Here is an 18,099-nt window from a genome sequence, read left to right as displayed (position 1 = left end):
CATTTTATAGACACAATCGCCCCTGAAACCATGCCAAGCAGCGGCGGGACTTGATGGCTGTGGTAAAAGTTTCCTTTCACAATTGACGTGGGAAAAAAAAAAAAAAAAAAAGGCTTTCAGCACCTGGTATTCCCGGACGGTTGTTTTTTTTGTTTTTTTTACAACCAGGGCCGAAACAGGCTTTCTTCCAAGGCTTTTGGTGTTTTCTGGAAACATGGCTATCATGAAAAGTTATTGACAGCTTTTTATGCGGTAGCACGAATTTGCCGTTGCGACCTGCATTTTGCTGAATCAAAATAAATGCCTTGAAAAGTTTAAAAACACTTCATGGAAGTGTTGTGTTCGGTTCTTTTACAAGTCAAGCCTGCTGCTTTGAGTTCACAGGGAGCCATGCTCACTGTACATAGTCTGCTCTCTAGCGGTAAAACATTTAACTACAATGCTGTGGATGTCACCACATAATATAGCTTTCAAACTCGTGTTATAGTTTCAATGTCGGAGTTTAAATTAGGCTTGCTGTTTCCGGATGCCATTCGTGATGGGTGTTGTAAAAAATAGTTTCTTAAACGATTGAAGTGCACATAAGAAAAAGAAAAAGCTTACAGCACCTGGTATTCCCAGGCGGTCTCCCATCCAAGTACTAACCAGGCCCGACCCTGCTTAGCTTCCGAGATCGGACGAGATCGGGCGTTCTCAGGGTAGTATGGCCGTAAGCCGTGAGGTGACCAAACATTTTGCATTTCATAGACACAATCGCCCCTGAAACTAGCGAGCGAGCCAATGAAGCCTTCAAAACTGCTTCGGCACATGGAGACCAAGCATCCTGCATTAAAAGACAAACCTTAACCACTTCGGGTTTCATTGTCTCCGATTACGCCTGGATGGGACCGGCTCGTTTCTGGGAAACAAGCTCGGTGCTCCCAATAATTCAACGTAATGGTGACTTTTATTTTTATGTGGTTTATATTTGTTTTTATCCCAGTCGTATCATTTTATTTAATCGTATTTATATATATTTATTATAAATGTAGTATTTATTTATATAGATTTATTGTTTATTTATATATATAAAGGCAGGTCCGCAAAAATATTTATGACGCGTAGCTGGTCCGTGGCGCAAGAAAGGTTGGGGACCACTAGTCTGAAAGAATCTGGCCGTAACTGGAATAGGGTTCTACGCGAATGCCCAACGGAAAAGTGAAGTGCACAAAACCTGCATTTGGCTGTATCAAAATAAATGTCATGAAAAAGGTAAAAACACTACATGGAAGCGCAATGTGTTGTGCTGGGTTCTTTTACAAGTAAAGACTGCTGCTTTGAGTTCACAGGGAGCCATGCTCTTTATTCACTGTACATAGTCTGTCCTCTAGCGGTAAAAACGTGAACTGCAATGCTATGGCTGTCGCCACACAATGTAGGTTTTAAACTCGTGTTGTAGTTTCAGTGTCGGAGTTCAAACTAGGCTTGCAGTTTCCGAATGCCATTCGTGATGGGTGCTGTAAAAAGTTCTTGGCTTAAACGATTGAAGTGCACATAAGAAAAAAAAAAAAAAAAAAAAAAAGCTTACGGTAACTGGTATTCCCAGGCGGTCTCCCATCCAAGTACTAACCAGGCCCGACCCTGCTTAGCCTCCGAGATCGGACGAGATCGGGCGCTCTCAGGGTAGTATGGCCGTAAGCCGTGAGACCGCTCAGAATTTTTCATTTTATAGACACAATCGCCCCTGAAACCATGCCAAGCAGCGGCGGGACATGATGGCTGTGGTAAAAGTTTCCTTTCACAATTGACGTGGGGAAAAAAAAAAAAAAAAAAAAGGCTTTCAGCACCTGGTATTCCCGGACGGTTGTTTTTTTTGTTTTTTTTACAACCAGGGCCGAAACAGGCTTTCTTCCAAGGCTTTTGGTGTTTTCTGGAAACATGGCTATCATGAAAAGTTATTGACAGCTTTTTATGCGGTAGCACGAATTTGCCGTTGCGACCTGCATTTTGCTGAATCAAAATAAATGCCTTGAAAAGTTTAAAAACACTTCATGGAAGTGTTGTGTTCGGTTCTTTTACAAGTCAAGCCTGCTGCTTTGAGTTCACAGGGAGCCATGCTCACTGTACATAGTCTGCTCTCTAGCGGTAAAACATTTAACTACAATGCTGTGGATGTCACCACATAATATAGCTTTCAAACTCGTGTTATAGTTTCAATGTCGGAGTTTAAATTAGGCTTGCTGTTTCCGGATGCCATTCGTGATGGGTGTTGTAAAAAATAGTTTCTTAAACGATTGAAGTGCACATAAGAAAAAGAAAAAGCTTACAGCACCTGGTATTCCCAGGCGGTCTCCCATCCAAGTACTAACCAGGCCCGACCCTGCTTAGCTTCCGAGATCGGACGAGATCGGGCGTTCTCAGGGTAGTATGGCCGTAAGCCGTGAGGTGACCAAACATTTTGCATTTTATAGACACAATCGCCCCTGAAACTAGCGAGCGAGCCAATGAAGCCTTCAAAACTGCTTCGGCACATGGAGACCAAGCATTCTGCATTAAAAGACAAACCTTAACCACTTCGGGTTTCATTGTCTCCGATTACGCCTGGATGGGACCGGCTCGTTTCTGGGAAACAAGCTCGGTGCTCCCAATAATTCAACGTAATGGTGACTTTTATTTTTATGTGGTTTATATTTGTTTTTATCCCAGTCGTATCATTTTATTTAATCGTATTTATATATATTTATTATAAATGTAGTATTTATTTATATAGATTTATTGTTTATTTATATATATAAAGGCAGGTCCGCAAAAATATTTCTGACGCGTAGCTGGTCCGTGGCGCAAGAAAGGTTGGGGACCACTAGTCTGAAAGAATCTGGCCGTAACTGGAATAGGGTTCTACGCGAATGCCCAACGGAAAAGTGAAGTGCACAAAACCTGCATTTGGCTGTATCAAAATAAATGTCATGAAAAAGGTAAAAACACTACATGGAAGCGCAATGTGTTGTGCTGGGTTCTTTTACAAGTAAAGACTGCTGCTTTGAGTTCACAGGGAGCCATGCTCTTTATTCACTGTACATAGTCTGTCCTCTAGCGGTAAAAACGTGAACTGCAATGCTATGGCTGTCGCCACACAATGTAGGTTTTAAACTCGTGTTGTAGTTTCAGTGTCGGAGTTCAAACTAGGCTTGCAGTTTCCGAATGCCATTCGTGATGGGTGCTGTAAAAAGTTCTTGGCTTAAACGATTGAAGTGCACATAAGAAAAAAAAAAAAAAAAAAAAAAACCTTACGGTAACTGGTATTCCCAGGCGGTCTCCCATCCAAGTACTAACCAGGCCCGACCCTGCTTAGCCTCCGAGATCGGACGAGATCGGGCGCTCTCAGGGTAGTATGGCCGTAAGCCGTGAGACCGCTCAGAATTTTTCATTTTATAGACACAATCGCCCCTGAAACCATGCCAAGCAGCGGCGGGACATGATGGCTGTGGTAAAAGTTTCCTTTCACAATTGACGTGGGGAAAAAAAAAAAAAAAAAAAAAGGCTTTCAGCACCTGGTATTCCCGGACGGTTGTTTTTTTTGTTTTTTTTTACAACCAGGGCCGAAACAGGCTTTCTTCCAAGGCTTTTGGTGTTTTCTGGAAACATGGCTATCATGAAAAGTTATTGACAGCTTTTTATGCGGTAGCACGAATTTGCCGTTGCGACCTGCATTTTGCTGAATCAAAATAAATGCCTTGAAAAGTTTAAAAACACTTCATGGAAGTGTTGTGTTCGGTTCTTTTACAAGTCAAGCCTGCTGCTTTGAGTTCACAGGGAGCCATGCTCACTGTACATAGTCTGCTCTCTAGCGGTAAAACATTTAACTACAATGCTGTGGATGTCGCCACATAATATAGCTTTCAAACTCGTGTTATAGTTTCAATGTCGGAGTTTAAATTAGGCTTGCTGTTTCCGGATGCCATTCGTGATGGGTGTTGTAAAAAATAGTTTCTTAAACGATTGAAGTGCACATAAGAAAAAGAAAAAGCTTACAGCACCTGGTATTCCCAGGCGGTCTCCCATCCAAGTACTAACCAGGCCCGACCCTGCTTAGCTTCCGAGATCGGACGAGATCGGGCGTTCTCAGGGTAGTATGGCCGTAAGCCGTGAGGTGACGAAACATTTTGCATTTTATAGACACAATCGCCCCTGAAACTAGCGAGCGAGCCAATGAAGCCTTCAAAACTGCTTCGGCACATGGAGACCAAGCATCCTGCATTAAAAGACAAACCTTAACCACTTCGGGTTTCATTGTCTCCGATTACGCCTGGATGGGACCGGCTCGTTTCTGGGAAACAAGCTCGGTGCTCCCAATAATTCAACGTAATGGTGACTTTTATTTTTATGTGGTTTATATTTGTTTTTATCCCAGTCGTATCATTTTATTTAATCGTATTTATATATATTTATTATAAATGTAGTATTTATTTATATAGATTTATTGTTTATTTATATATATAAAGGCAGGTCCGCAAAAATATTTCTGACGCGTAGCTGGTCCGTGGCGCAAGAAAGGTTGGGGACCACTAGTCTGAAAGAATCTGGCCGTAACTGGAATAGGGTTCTACGCGAATGCCCAACGGAAAAGTGAAGTGCACAAAACCTGCATTTGGCTGTATCAAAATAAATGTCATGAAAAAGGTAAAAACACTACATGGAAGCGCAATGTGTTGTGCTGGGTTCTTTTACAAGTAAAGACTGCTGCTTTGAGTTCACAGGGAGCCATGCTCTTTATTCACTGTACATAGTCTGTCCTCTAGCGGTAAAAACGTGAACTGCAATGCTATGGCTGTCGCCACACAATGTAGGTTTTAAACTCGTGTTGTAGTTTCAGTGTCGGAGTTCAAACTAGGCTTGCAGTTTCCGAATGCCATTCGTGATAGGTGCTGTAAAAAGTTCTTGGCTTAAACGATTGAAGTGCACATAAGAAAAAAAAAAAAAAAAAAAAAAAGCTTACGGTAACTGGTATTCCCAGGCGGTCTCCCATCCAAGTACTAACCAGGCCCGACCCTGCTTAGCCTCCGAGATCGGACGAGATCGGGCGCTCTCAGAGTAGTATGGCCGTAAGCCGTGAGACCGCTCAGAATTTTTCATTTTATAGACACAATCGCCCCTGAAACCATGCCAAGCAGCGGCGGGACTTGATGGCTGTGGTAAAAGTTTCCTTTCACAATTGACGTGGGAAAGAAAAAAAAAAAAGGCTTTCAGCACCTGGTATTCCCGGACGGTCTCCCTTCCCTTTTGTTTTTTTTTACAACCAGGGCCGAAACAGGCTTTCTTCCAAGACTTTTGGTGTTTTCTGGAAACATGGCTATCATGAAAAGTTATTGACAGCTTTTTATGCGGTAGCACGAATTTGCCGTTGCGACCTGCATTTTGCTGAATCAAAATAAATGCCTGAAAAGTTTAAAAACACTTCATGGAAGTGTTGTGTTGGGTTCTTTTACAAGTCAAGCCTGCTGCTTTGAGTTCACAGGGAGCCATGCTCACTGTACATAGTCTGCCCTCTAGCGGTAAAAAATTGAACTACAATGCTGTGGATGTCACCACATAATATAGCTTTCAAACTCGTGTTATAGTTTCAATGTTCAATGTAAAGGCATCCAGGCCGATTCGGAGGCAGGTTCGAGTGTGGCCAGAGGGTGCCTCCGATGCACTTCGTGACTGCTTCGACACCACTGACTGGGACTTGTTTAAGCAGGCAGCCACCTACAACGATTGGACGGACATAGAGGAGTATACTGACTCTGTTACCTCTTACATCACGAAGTGCATCGATGATGTGACTTGCTCGAAATCCGTCGTCACTCGCGCGAACTGGAAGCCGTGGCTGACGGGGGCTGTCCTCAGACTGTTGAGGGCCAGGGACAAGGCTTTCAGAGCGGGGGATGAGGCTGGCTTGAGGACAGCGAGGGCCGACCTGTCCCGAGGCATCAAAGAAGCGAAGAAGGCGTTCTCGTGCAAGTTCTCCACCCACTTCAAGGACAGCAAGGACACACGTAGCCTTTGGCGGGGCATTCAGACCATCACGGACTACAAGCCCGCGCCGAGGAGCTGTGAGGGCGACGTCCGTCTGCTGAACGATCTGAACCGCTTCTTTGCTCGCTTCGACGCCCAGAACAGCACTTGCCCGCTGAAGTCCACTCCCCCCCGACTCGCTACCCCCTTCTGCGTAGCGTGCGGCACTGTTGCGCTATTTTCGGGAATGTCTGCTGTACGCGCACTTGCTCCTTTTTTTCTGCTCCTCTTATTTATTTATTTATTGTTGTGTTATTTATTCATTATTTATTCAGCACACTTTTGTTATACTTGTTTACTTGTTTGTCTGTTGTGAGCCATGTCTTGTCACCGTGGGATAGGGGGGAACGAAATTTCGGTTTCTTTGTGTGTCTTTGGCATGTGGAGAAATTGACAATAAAGCTGACTTTGACTTTGACTTTGACATCTCGGCCAATCTACACGCCGAGGGCTTCGATACGTACAAGTACGACGCGCCCACTGACGCGCTCTACGTGGGCCTGGGGCAGCACACAGCACGTGACTTTAAGACAGTGCGTAAGGGTTCACGCGTTTGTTTCAAGCTTCATGGAGCGGAGCCCATGCAATTTGAGGTGCAGGTGGGCGCGCAGGGTGGTAGCAGTGTCACCTTTATCACGGCCGTGGAGACGTATGCCCCGGAGTTTGAGCGCCCTCGTGACGTTCGGTACCACGGCTGCTTCATTCTACCCACTGCCGACTTTTCCGCCATGTGCCGGGGTTTCAAGCCGGGCACTATGACTATTGACGCTGTGCTGGAGAAGCAGGTTAGCATGTCCATGTGTATTGAGGGCTTCAAGACAAAGACGTACCGCTTTGGTACGGCCACGGACAAGCGCCCCGAGTACCACGCTGAGGTATCCTCCGACCGCATCCTAAAATTGGCCAAGATGGCAGCATTTGCAGACAGCAAAGAGGGTGTGCGAATGTACGTAGGTGACCTAATCAAGTTCGTGGCAACGTACAAGCTGGGTACTGTTGAGGTGCACATAGACGTTACTCGTTAGTGAGCATGTACTTAATGTCCCTGTCTATGATACGGATAGCCAGCTGGGCTGAGTACGTCTGGTTGTTCATCAGTGTGATTGTGCATTTGTACAGTCCGGTGTCAAACCGGTTGGGTCGGGCTCACCGCAGACCAGTACCGTTACATCAGCCTCGCATCGGCCCGCGGTGGCCAGCAGCAGCAGCAGCAGCAGCAGCAGCAGCAGCAGCAGCAGCAGCAGCAGCAGCAGCAGCAGCAGCAGCAGCAGCAGCAGCAGCAGCAGCAGCAGCAGCAGCAGCGTCCAAAGTATTCCAAGTATGCGTGAGTGTCTATGAGACAAGTGGTCGCCATGTGCAAAGAACGTAACATCGATGTGAGAAATGAAGATACCGGGCGCCCGTACACCCACGCAGAGCTGTGCAAGAAGCTAACGGGCAGTTCTCCCACCATCACGGTACCCGAAACCGTTACAAAGTGCATGAAGATCCCCATAGAGGACATTCGCAACAAGTGTGATGAATTGGAAATATCCCCCATGTCGCCTACCACGGGCATGAAGCGTAACAAGAACAGATTGTGTCAGCTGTTGGTGAGGGCTGTACATAGTCCCACACAGCGTAGCCCGTCGCCTCAGCGGCCCTTGGAGGAAAGACTCTTGGCGATTGAGGAGAGCGCTGAGATGGAGATCCAAAGACGATCCAACACGGACAACAGCGCCCCGGTGCAACAGCCCCTGTGTGAAAGTCCGAGAAGACCACTAAATGACGACAGCCCTCCGGTGGCGAGCCCCAGCATGGACGGCAGCTCGAGAGGGCCACTGGATGAAGACAGCCCTCTAATGGCAAGCCCCAACACGGACGACAGCTCCCCGGTGCGACGGCCACTGACCGAAGGTCCAATGACGCCCGTCAGCCCAGACAGTCCTATGGTGCGAGCCAGGCAAAGCCCGTCGAGATCCCCGACCAGGACTCTGATGATACCCGACGGCCCAGACAGCCCTCTGGTGCGAGCCAGGCAAAGCCCGACGAGGCCCCTGACCGAGACTCTGATGACATCTGACAGTCCGCTGGCGGACTACAGCTACAGTACACGGCCCCGGTCTAACAGCCCCGTTGCGGGCTCTCCGGTGCAGCGGCCCCTGACTGAAAGTCCAACGAGGCCCGTTAGGACATTGGTGGACTACGATAACAGCCCGTCTAGCAGTCCCTACTCCATAGGCACCGGTCCGTCATGTTCCATCGTTACTAGTTCGGTGTCTACCAAGCGACCCCTTGATAACGAAGCTTCACCTCTGGCGAAGCGTGTGCGGTTCGAACCCACGCACACGCCTGTTCCTCTACGCAGCCTCCGGGAGTGGACCGATATGGTCGCCATCATGTCGGAGCGCGAGTTGCTGAACCGTTGTTTGGAAGGCGGTGTGCCGGTCAATGATCCCAGGACGGGGCAGCGCCATAGCGTCGCACAACTGCGTGACGAGCTGCTCGAACAGGTAGCCGAGGAGCTACGTGTCTCACAGAGGTCATTTGAGGAACCCCTGTACGGCACCGAGACTCTGGAGGACCTGAAGAGAATGCGCGCAGCCGCACATATTTCCTTGCGGGACTGTAACATGGAGTATCGTTCTGCCGACAAGCTCAAAGACTTGTACGTTAAACACCTGGGTGATGCGTGGCTTTGGCCCAGCATGGATGAGATAGAACGGTTGATGTCCTCCGAGAGCCCCGTGACCATTAAGATGCGGGCGCGTGTTTACAAGCTGCCGCTCGTCTACAACTATGATGGTGGATCCCGGCCCCTCCAGGAGATTGCCCGTGATGTGCTGTACGAGCAAAAGAGCGCCGAGCGGCGCGCCCTATACGACTCTTGCGACGAGCAGCGGAGCCGGTGCAACATCGATAGCTTCAACGAACACTCTGTGCGCCGGGGGGAGCCCTGCGCGACTCCCCCTTGGGAACGACCAGTGCCCCAGCCCATGATCAACACATCTCCCATCTTTTCTACACTACGTGACAACACACCCGTAGTGCGACCTTACAACACGGTAGTGAGTTGCGCCATCCCGTACCCAGAGCTGGGCCAGGAGATCCGCCCGCAGCCCGAGAATACGACAGCGCGCCCGTTGTACGGGGCCCTGGTGAGACCGCTGAATCTACCAGTGGACATCTTGCCGGGCGGCTTTGACAATGTCATCGCTTACACCAGCATCGAGGATATGCCCCTGCAGTGTGTTAACGAGGATAACGTTCAGAAGACATACACACCCTATGTGCCCGTGTGTGCCTGTGTTAAGCAGTACGCCTTAGACGCAGTCCACGATGTGATCAGGCCCCCCACGACTCAAGAGGAACAGCTCTTGTCTGTGTACGAGCCCATGAGCCCCGAGCAGCTGGACTATTACAGAAGCGTGACACCCAAGCTCAAGCTCTCTGATAGGTACTACGCCCCATACACGCAGAACGGTGTGCAGGTGCCCTGCATCATGCATGTCGAACACTACAAGAAATACATAAACGACGTGCTGTACACTTACGATAAGCGTTGTGGTGCAGACTGGCGAGCGCTACTGGCCCACGACAGTGTGGGGCAAAATCAGGACTGTGTGCCCGCATCCCCCGTGCCCCCACCCCTGACGCCACGCGGCTCTCCCAGACCAATGTCTCTCGAGTCCTCGCCATTATCCCCTGTGCCAATGTCCCCTCCTATATCCACGGTGCCCATGACCCCGGGCCATTCTCCCAACTACTCGCTGCCGATCGACGGGCTCATAGACGTCGCCAACTCGCCATTGATCGACGATCTGACGCCGCTACCGCCCTTGCTGTCGCCCCTGCGGGAGCCGGACATCGACGTCACCGTTGCGGACTTCTTTAACTGGACTGAACGGGACTACGATGTCCACACCGAGTGGCTGGCCGACGGGCAAAAGGCACACACGGCTCATGCCCTGCTAACGGCGCTGGGCCACCGGGTGTCTCGGTCAAGGATTACTGGCGCCGGTTCACCATCAGAGACTTTAACGAGTTGTTTCTCAAACTGGACTCCAACGGCCGCGTGTTCCAGCGGCCGTTGGATCTCAAAGTGTACGACAGTTACTTCTTTACTTTGGAGTCCATGCTGGATTATATGGATACTGAGACGGGCACTGTGCGGACCACGGAGCAGTTTCAGGCGTACGTGCGCCTCAACCCCCGCCGTAACATCAGGATGCGTGCCTGCCCAGAGTTCAGTGCCGTTATGGACATGTTGGAACGCGACCTGGAGGAGCGCATCTTCTAGCCGCGAATGGCCTCCCTGGACTGTTATGAAAATGGCGACACCGCCCAGGCGGTGTCTGTTGACCTCAGCGTGAACCTGAGTGACCTGTTTACCCCTGCGCAGCACGCGCTCAACGAGGCAGACTTTCTGGCTGACTACCGGGCCCCGACCCTAACGCAGTGGGATTAGAAAAAATGCGTCCCTCGCTGTTGTCATGTCACAATTACGTCATATCAAAACTCAAACGTGTATCTGACGCCCAGGTGTACATGTTTATCCTAGAGACAGCCGCTGTGATAATTGAGTTCACGACCGCTGGGCACACTACTCATCTCGAAAAGTATAAAAGCATTGTACATTGTGTTTATGAAACTAATAAATGGACATGTTAGGTTCAGATTCAGCACAAGGATCAGCAGACAAAAACCAGTGAGACAGAATGTTGATCTTTTCTCGCGAGGAGTGCATCCAGACTTACAGCAATCCAAAATACACTAAAGGTCATGGTTACACCCCTCTCTTTTTATTAAGGAATGCCCTACCTACAATGTGAGACTAGCCCCTGATAGGTGGGGGGGAAAGCGTGGGCTAGTCTCGAGAGTGAAGAAACGAGATTCTATGTGAAACTAGAAGTCGCGGACAGGATCCCATGAGAAACGAAAAGTGAATGTTATGGGAAACAAAGTAGTCAGGAGAAAAGAGTGCATAGACAAAATGACATGTGCAGACATCAACAACTTTCTTGGATTCCCAGATGTGTAGAAGGTCAGGAAGCTCCAGACAGCATCGTTCGACTTGCTGTGGACTGGGTGATGTCTGCAACAAAAAACAGCAAGCATTCTGCGCAATAACTTTATTAATAAGTACTCATTAGGGAACGCATGATAACATATATATACAATTTATCTAACAATTCCCCCCTGTATTATCATAAGTTCCCGGCGAACAACTCATCACCCATATGGCCACTTCAAAAAGATTTTCAGCCGAGGGATCACACTTCGCAAGAACTAACTTACACACGGGAGGAAACTGAGTCATAATCGGCAAAGCTAGGGTTAAGAAACAAACCGGACAGGTTTACCACAAAAGAGTCGTCGACCGGGTCGTCACTAGAGAAGGAACCCGCGTCGATCGAAAGGTCATCCCTTTGGAGCAACGGGAAAGTCTCAGCTGGTGGAGAGATAGCAGTTGTAATTAGCCTGTTAATTAGGGATCGGAGACAAGGGATACAACAACATCCACACAGGGTCAAAATGGCAGAGAAAACGGCTATGGAGACCAGGGCAGAGGAAACCAGGGTGCGGTACTTTCCGAACACGTTCAACCAGTCGGTCCAAACCTCTGTGTTCACCCCACTGTGCTCCTTCATCTTCCCGTTCAAGGTCCTCAGGCCCTCAAGGGCCTGGGACAGGCTTCCGCCGGCTGCAGTATTATTCGGAATAAACGTGCAACATTGCTCACCGAACATGGCGCAGACACCGCCCTCCTTTGAGAGTAGCATGTCAAGGGCCATTCGATTCTGGAAAGCCATGAGGGAAGTAGCGGCCAGTTGGGAGTGGACCGCCCTGAAACCCGCCTCGGACCAGTTTCCAAGCCTCTGCACGTTGTAATGGACGTAGTTAATCCTGTCAACATTTTTGTTAATAGTACACCACCAACACAGGGCGGATTCAAAACCAGCTGCTATCTGATTCACCAGCTTATACTCATCCGGTACTCCTCTAGGAACACCAATGGCGTCAATGTAAGTTGGATTAGCCGCGCCCCGCCATTCGGCGCTTCGTTTTGTTCTCGGCCAGAATACGGGAACCACGGACTTAGCAAAAGATGTCAGATCATAAGAGGACATCGGTATCAAATGAACGGGCAGCAATAGGGTTACCAAAGCGCAAATTCCGGAGCTGTCGAAAGGCAACCTATCATAAAGTTTGTTACTATTACACCAAAACCAAACATCACTACGAGCAATGGGCAAAAAAGGGGCAGTGACATTTGTCACGGACCCACACCATAGAGGAGGCAGGGCGCCGAGCTTCTCACCGGTACCAGGTAATCTAAGACATGTAAAATTACCCTTAGCTACATCGGACGAAAAAAGGGGTTTATATTTTGTCATAGAGGCAACAGGGTAAACCTTATCCCATTTAAAACAATCATGAGCGGGTGAAATGGACAGGCTTAACATTAAAGTAACAGCACACTTAGGACCTATATTCGCAGGTATGATTTTCAAAAGAGGTCTTGGACCCATGCATGCAACGCAACTGGCGCCAGCCATCTTTGCGGCCTGCTCAGCCATAAGAAGCCAGTTGTTAGTATGACCGCTTATCCCTGTGGAGGCCACAAAATAGCTATCTACATCAGTGAGGAGCGTACTTGTGATTCTTGCTCCTGCTGACAGGGTGTATTTATTTGTAACCGGACGGTCTGCGACCGATATTGTTCTATTAAGGCAAATAGCAATAGGAAAGCGAGGATCGATTCCAGAGGACCAAGCCCACAGTTGAAAACCCCAACAAGAAGTGTTAAACAAGGTGACATTTGGAGGACGAATTTGACCATCAGGGAGTGTAAGAGTCAAAAGGAGGCTTGTGCCCCGATTTATCAAAGTCACTCGTTTAGCAAAGAACACAGCCTCGTCACTGGAACCAGAGGGCCAATACCCTCGCATTTGTGTGGTGACAAGGGTGCCCCAGCCGGTGTTAACCGGGTGGCCAGTTAAATACCACCAATACCCGAGCCATTTATCTCCAGTAGTGGGGCGACCATTACGAAACCCTTTCAAACTTTTCAAAGGTAAAATAATAGAAGAAGATGTATTGGGAGCCACAGTAAACATTAATGAGTTATTATAAGCCCAAGACAAAAGCCATGGTACACAGGTTGGAACACGGACGGCACCTGGAACACAAACAACATGATCAAAAGGGGATTTAGTGTCGCGCTTATGTCTAGCAATTTCTCCCCATGAGCCATATTGATTAGAATTAGCGTTAGCAGTCGCCTGAGAGAATAATGTTCGAGGCTCATGGTACTCTGTCCCTCCAAATAAAATAACCCCCGAAAAAAACACAATGGTAACACAAACCAGCAAAAGCAACCAAAAACACATGGCAGACTTAGCGCAGGCCACAGCCTGATTAAAGCACACACCAAATGACTCTCTAATGCTCATGTTTTTTGGATCTCCTCAGAGTCAACACCCTGAGCTTCGGGTTGGTGTCTTGGAAATTGTCTTCTGCTAGCTTTCGTGTCAACCCTGGATCTTGGCACCAGGATCAGGCACTATTACCAGACTTTGCTCACCTTCCGTACTTTAGGTTGGGTCTGCAGAGATCACCTTTTTACAATGAGATAAATGAATCCACGTGTTGCGTTCGGCTATTTTCAAAGCATTTGGTGTCGTGAGTAGTACCAAAAAAGGACCTTCCCACTTGGGTGAATGCCAATTCTTCCTCTTGATACTCTTGATCAAGACCCAGTCTCCCGGTACCACTTTGGGGTCTTCCTGCGGAGAAATGGGTTCATCATCAGTGTTATTGGTTAGATTCTTTTGACGTTCCAACATTTTTCTCATGTAATCAGCTAACGTGGCTTCCTCGGGGATCTCCCATGTGTTCTTGAACTGAGGAAGCCTGTAAGGCCTTCCAAACATTGTTTCATAGGGAGTTAGCCCTGTTGTACTTGTAATATTTATGTACATTTTGACCAGGTCTAAGCACTGAGTCCATGGTCGTTTGGTTTCCTCCATACATTTTTTTAATCTGTTTTTTATAGTAGCGTTAAAACGTTCAACAAGGCCAGCTGACTGTGGTCTGTAGGAACAATGGTTCTTTAGATTTATGTGGAACATTCTCCCAATGTTATGCACTATTTGATTTACAAAATGTGGACCATTGTCGCTGTAAATTGTTTCCGGAATGCCGTATCTTGGAATGATGTCTTTGCATAAGGCCTTTGCCACTGTGAGTGCATCAGCATGTTTGGTAGGAAATGTTTCTACCCATTTAGAAAATGCGTCTATTATGACCAAACAATATTCTTTCCCTTCACATTTATGTAATTGGATATAATCCATATGTATTGTTTGAAATGGATACAATGGAGTCGGGAATTTCCCTCTCCGAGGTCTTAAATTGCCTTGTGGGTTATGTTTAGCACAGATCAAACACGCTCTGCAAAACTGTTTTGAAAAAGCTGTAAAGCCGTACGTTGTATAAATAGCTTCAACTTGTTTCACCATACCCCCCGTCGAGACATGGGTGACCCCATGACTCGAAATAGCAGCCCATTTGAATAAGTTACGAGGCAAGACAGGCTTGCCCAAAGGTCACACAAAATGACCAACAGCGTTTTTAGTTGCACCCCGTTTTTCCCAAGAGAGCCGTTCCTGGGAGGGGCTCTGAGATTGCATGTCAAGCAACACATCAGGGGGGATGTGTGTCATCGAATCATGAGCCGTGAGAGACGAGAGGACATGGAGCAGGCCTTCTGCAGCGGCCTTCGCGGATTTGTCAGCAAAAGCATTACCGAGAGAAACAGGATCAGAGCACGCAGTGTGAGCAGCACATTTGCAAACTGCTATCTTTAAAGGCAGCTGGACCGCGTCCAAAAGTTGAGTCAGCAATGTGGAATGGGTGACGGGCTTCCCTGCAGAAGTTATCATGCCACGGTTGCTCCACTGCTGAGCGAACACGTGTACTGTAGCAAAAGCATACTGACTATCAGTCCAGATAGTGACGGATTTGTTTGCAAACAATTTGCAGGCCCCAGTCAAAGCAATGAGCTCAGCGGCCTGTGCAGACATATTGGATGGCAGTCTAGCAGCCTCCAAAACCATGTCGGCAGTAACAATGGCATACCCAGTAAGGGTCACACCAGATTCATTTTTCTTAGAAGACCCATCAACAAAAACCACATGACCATCTGGCAGAGGCGTATCTTCCAAATCAGGCCGAGCCTTAGCAACTTGTTGGGCAGCATCGACACAATCATGGAATTCGCCGTCGCCAGGAAGGGGAATGAGAGTGGCAGGATTGAGTGCCGTGCATCTTTCAACGGTCAGATGTGGCTGAGACAGCAACGTAGCCATGCAAGAAAGATGACGCGCAGGCGACAGGAAGGTCATACTAGTCTGCAGCAAAAGAGCTGAGACAGCATGAGGAACTTTCAGCGTCAAAGGATGAAACAACACAACACCAGCACTGCTCTCCACAGCCATGGAGGCCGCCACCACGGCCCTCACGCACGGAGGGAGAGCACATGCAACACTGTCTAATTTAGAGGAATAAAAAGCAATAGGTCGCAACCTTGAGCCATGTGATTGGAGCAAAACGGAGGTCATGTAATGACCTTTGCAGTCAACAGTTTGGACAAATACCTTTTCATAGTTGGGCAAGGCTAGAGTGGAGCTGGAGACCAAAGTCTGTTTGATCAAAACAAAAGCATCCTCAGCTTCAGGAGTCCATTTTAAGTGAGTGGACATCGAGATGTCCTCCACATACATCAATTTGGACAGAGGAGCAACAATTTGGGCATAATCCAGTATCCAGCTCCTACAATAACCCGTGAGACCCAAAAAAGACGTCATTTGCTTCTTTGTTAGCGGCTTAGGAGCTTGTAAAATAGAGGCCTTTCTGCTCTCAATTATGGATCGACCTTGGGAACTCAGATTGTGGCCTAGATACTTAATTTCAGCGGACCACAGTTGAAGCTTGTTCTTGCTGACCTTGTGGCCTTCACCTGCCAAGTGATGCAGCACAGCAAGCGTGTCTTTCTGGCAAGAGGCCAAATCAGGAGACGCTATCAAAATGTCATCAACATAGAGCAAGATTTGACTTCCCATCGGCGGGACAAATTTAGCCATGCTGGCTGCCATCACCTGTGAGTAAATTGTCGGGCTTTCGCAATACCCCTGTGGCAACCTCGTAAAGGTGTACCTGGAGCCAGCATATGTAAACGCAAACCAAAATTGACTTTCTTCCGCAATAGGGACAGAGAAAAAAGCATTGCTAATGTCAATCACTGTGAAGAATTTCGCATCAGGTGTCAATGAATTTAATAAGGTATGCGGGTCAGGGACACAAGGTGCCCTCTGAATAACCGCATTGTTTACAGCTTGCAAGTCTTGCACCAGTCTCCACCCAACAGAAGGGAGTGCCTTCTTCACAGGGAAAATTGGAGTATTGCAAGGAGAATCCGGGCAAGGAACAATGACACCTGCTTTTAATAAATCAGAAATAACAGGTGCGATCCCCTGTAAGGCATCAGATTTTAAAGGATATTGCCTCACACAAGGGCGGTATTCAGTTTTAGGTCTTATGACAACAGGAAGCGCACCTTTCACTAAACCAACGTCAGAAGGACCCGTAGACCAAAGATGACTCGGGACCTCAGCGAGGACGTGCTCGTCATCTGACGTCAGCACAAAATCTCAAAATGAGGGTGTTTGCTCAACACCAGGATCAGCATGGATTCCACTAATGAATGACAAATTTCGAGCCATATTTTGTTTGAAAAGCTTGGTGGAAGGACTATAAAAGGAGTCAGAATCAACCTGAGTCCAGTCAGAAGCTGCCAAGGCATCACCAGCCATAAATCCCAAACATTGCCACGCCGCGGTGTGAGGCCTGTAGAGTGAGATGTGGAGCGGAGTGGGAGACATGTGCAATCTTTGAACAGCAGGGGGAGCCGTTTGTATAACCACACAAGCACGGCTTTCACCATCATGCAGAAGGAAAGATGCCGTCAAAGTGGCAGGTGTAGCAGCCTCAAGCATGTTCTCGTAGTTGTGATCAGGACCAGGTGTGTCTTTATGCCACATAGTTAGGTGCAGTTTATCGGCCTCCATTGCCTGTTCAGGGCAACGCAAAAGAGTGGCCACTCGGGCCAAAAGAGGAGAACCAAATTCCATCACTTCCGCATCAGCCAAATCCAATGAATAAAAATAGTAGCAGTGAAATTGACCAAAAATCTGTAACTGGTGTCGCCTTTTGACAACAATTTGACCGTCAAGAGACACAAGGGAAAGCCCAAGGGCAGTGAGAGCATCTCTACCTAGCAAATTAATAGGGCAACTGGGCATCAGCAAAATGGGAATGCAACAACTTCCCCCTTCCAGGTCCCGTATCCAAACTGGTCGAGACTGGGGAACTGGGGTTGCCAGCCCATTTGCTGCTCTCACCCAAAAGGATTTACCGTTTGGTTGCACACCTGCAGGTATTCAAGATTCAAGATTCAAGAGTTTTTTATTCGCCATGTTTGAGCGTGCCAAACAAGGAATTTGACTTCGGTAAATCACAGCCTCTGTTCAACATTTAGGTGACTAACAACAACACTCAGGACATGTGAAGAACGAAAGATATTCTCAAACACCCCCTGATCTTAAACTCCCAAGAGGGCAAGGAAAAACTCAAAACTCCAGCTAGGGGAAATGAGAAACCTTGAGAAGAGACCACAGATGGGAGGGTCCCTCTTCTAGGATGACCAGGCTGCAATGGATGCAGAGAGGACACATAGTACAAACAGTGTAGACAAAAAAGGTGTGGCAAGCGGGATGTTATTGCACAGTAATGACTCTGAGACTCTAAGAGTGGTGTGAGTTCATCAGAGCGACAGCCTGGGGGAAGAAGCTGTCTCTGTGTCTGCTGGTTTTTGTGTACAGAGCTCTATAACGGCGTCCGGAGGGGAGTAGTTCAAACAGGCTGCAACCTGGGTGCGAAGGGTCTGTTGAGATGTTACTTGCACGTTTCCTGGTCCTGGACAGGTACAAGTCTTGGATAGATGGGAGGTTGATTCCAATT

The 18,099-nt window shown here is 48.0% G+C and overlaps 1 long non-coding RNA gene and 6 other non-coding genes across 7 annotated transcripts in view; 1 reads left to right on the top strand and 6 right to left on the bottom strand.

Moving 5' to 3' along the window:
- The window catches only part of LOC125970608 (uncharacterized), a 298,477-nt gene that overhangs the window by 246,558 nt on the left and 33,820 nt on the right, over positions 1-18,099 (top strand). The gene's annotated exons all lie outside the window — the stretch shown is intronic.
- LOC125971395 (5S ribosomal RNA) lies at positions 597-715 on the bottom strand. The gene has a single exon (XR_007482442.1). It is a non-coding gene; the product is annotated as a 5S ribosomal RNA (ribosomal RNA).
- LOC125971378 (5S ribosomal RNA) lies at positions 1,561-1,679 on the bottom strand. The gene has a single exon (XR_007482426.1). It is a non-coding gene; the product is annotated as a 5S ribosomal RNA (ribosomal RNA).
- On the bottom strand, positions 2,300-2,418 carry LOC125971386 (5S ribosomal RNA). Its single transcript, XR_007482434.1, has one exon. It is a non-coding gene; the product is annotated as a 5S ribosomal RNA (ribosomal RNA).
- On the bottom strand, positions 3,264-3,382 carry LOC125971387 (5S ribosomal RNA). The gene has a single exon (XR_007482435.1). It is a non-coding gene; the product is annotated as a 5S ribosomal RNA (ribosomal RNA).
- Positions 4,005-4,123, bottom strand: LOC125971374 (5S ribosomal RNA). Its single transcript, XR_007482423.1, has one exon. It is a non-coding gene; the product is annotated as a 5S ribosomal RNA (ribosomal RNA).
- On the bottom strand, positions 4,969-5,087 carry LOC125971383 (5S ribosomal RNA). The gene has a single exon (XR_007482431.1). It is a non-coding gene; the product is annotated as a 5S ribosomal RNA (ribosomal RNA).

This window comes from Syngnathus scovelli, chromosome 6, assembly GCF_024217435.2.
Source record: "Syngnathus scovelli strain Florida chromosome 6, RoL_Ssco_1.2, whole genome shotgun sequence".
Lineage (NCBI taxonomy): Eukaryota > Metazoa > Chordata > Actinopteri > Syngnathiformes > Syngnathidae > Syngnathus > Syngnathus scovelli.
This window is presented reverse-complemented; position numbering and strand designations above follow the sequence as displayed.